Source organism: Trichechus manatus, unplaced genomic scaffold (genome assembly GCF_000243295.1).
Source record: "Trichechus manatus latirostris isolate Lorelei unplaced genomic scaffold, TriManLat1.0 scaffold00018, whole genome shotgun sequence".
Taxonomy (NCBI): Eukaryota; Metazoa; Chordata; class Mammalia; order Sirenia; family Trichechidae; genus Trichechus; species Trichechus manatus.
In genome coordinates, this window is record NW_004443954.1 from 19,611,068 (window position 1) to 19,613,156 (window position 2,089).

General features: G+C 40.5%; 1 pseudogene; it reads left to right on the plus strand.

The window, feature by feature from the left end:
* LOC101361677 (60S ribosomal protein L10-like) overlaps positions 1–782 on the plus strand; it is a 23,681-nt pseudogene extending 22,899 nt beyond the window's left edge.
* The last annotated feature ends 1,307 nt before the right edge of the window (positions 783–2,089 follow it).

Genomic DNA, 2,089 nt, shown 5'->3' on the forward strand with positions numbered 1-2,089 from the left:
GATTATTCAATGGCACTCAAAAAGCAGAATCAGGCCAAGGGTTGAAAGTTACAGGGAAGCATATTTAAGTTTGATAAAAAAAGAACACTCTACTCTTTCTCTTCAGCGTGTTGACAAGGGCCACCCTGCCTGGTGTTACCAGTTCTTACAAGCTGTACCCAAAGTCCCACTTCTGCCAAGGTGTCCTTGATGCCAAGATCTGCATTTTGATGTGGGTCAGAGGAAGACAAAAGTGGACAAGTTCCCACTTTGTGGCCACATGGTGTCAGAGGAATACGAGTAGCTCTCCTCAGAAGCCCTAGAAGCTGCCAGAATGTGTGTCAACAAACACGTGATGAAAAGTTGTGACAAAGATGGCTTTCACTTATGGGGTTTCATCCCTTCCATTTCATCAACATTAACAAGATGTTGTCCTGTGCTGAGCTGACAGGCACCAAAGAGGCATGTGTGGTGCCTTTGGAAAGCTCCATGGTGCGGTTTCCAGGGTCTACGTCAGCCAAGTCCTCATGTCCATCTGCACCAAGCTCAATGCTAGAAGCATGTGATTGAGAGCCTATGCAGGCAGGGCCAAGTTCAAGTTCCCTGGCCACCAAAAGATCCACATCTCCAAGAAATGGGGCTTCATCAAGTTTAATGCTAATGAGTTTGAAGACATGCTGTTTGAGAAGTGCCTCATCCTGGATGGTTGGACAAGTGGCAGGCCCTGCACTCATGAGGGCTTTGGCAGCACTGCCCCGCCTGACGTGTTCCCATCAATAAATTTGATTTTCTGTATGTGTTAAAAGAAAAAAAAAAGACATAGTAAGAGTCAGAATTATTCAAAAATAAAATGGATTTCCTAGAGAAATAAATAATGTCATACCACTGACCATATATAAGCAGAGGCTGCGTGGCCAACTGCCATGGCTTTTATGACATGGATTTCTACTCTTGGGCCGTTTACCTGATGTCTATATTCCCTGGCAATTCAAAGACTCTCTGAATCTAAGAGTGCATTACCTCCCAGCCACCTTGCAGCCAAAAGAATGATAAAGTCAATTCTTTTTGTTGAATTGAAGGCAGCAGACAGCAGGTAGAAAAACTATCTTTTCCACTTTGTTCTGGAGGGCTTAAAATTAACATTCTCCCTCCTTCCATATATAATGCAGGCCAATTAACTTATATCCATTTCCAAATTTCTCAAAACCATGACAAATTAAAGAGGAATGGTGTCACATTCATCATCAAAAAGAACATTTCAAGATCTATCCTGAAGTACAACACTGTCAGTGATAGGATAAAATCCATATGCCTACAAGGAAGACCAGTTAATACGACTATTGTTCAAATTTATGCACCATCCACTAAGGCCAGAGATGAAGAAATTGAAGATTTTTACCAACTTCTGCAGTCTGAAATTGATCAAACATGCAATCAGGCTGCATTGATAATTACTGGTGATTGGAATGAGAAAGTTGGAAAAAAGAAGGATTGGTAGTTGGAAAATAATGGCCTTGGTGATAGAAACAACGCTGGAGATCACATGATAGAATATGGCAAGACCAATGACTTCTTCACTGCAAATACCTTTTTTCAACAACATAAATGGCAACCATACAACTGGACTTTACCAGGTGAAATACACAGGAATCAAATTGACTTCATCTGTGGAAAGAGATGATGGAAAAGCTCGATATCATCAGTCAGAACAAGGCCAGGAGCCCAATGTGGAACAGACGAATTGCCCATATGCAAGTTGAAGATGAAACTGAAAAAAATTAAAACAGGTCCATGAGAGCCAAAGTAGGACCTTGAGTATATCCTATCTGAACTTAGAGACCATCTCAAAAATAGATCTGATGCATTGAAAACTAATGACCAAAGACCAGACAAGTTGCGGAATAACATCAAGGACATGATACATGAAGAAAGCAAGAGGTCATTAAAAAGCAGGAAAGAAAGAAAAGACCAACATGGATGTCAGAAGAGAATCTGAAACTTGCTTTTGAATGTACAGTAGCTAAATCAAAAGGAAGAAATGATGAAGTAAAAGAGCTGAATAGAAGATTTCAAAGGGTGGCTCAAAAAGACAAAGTAAAGTATTATAATG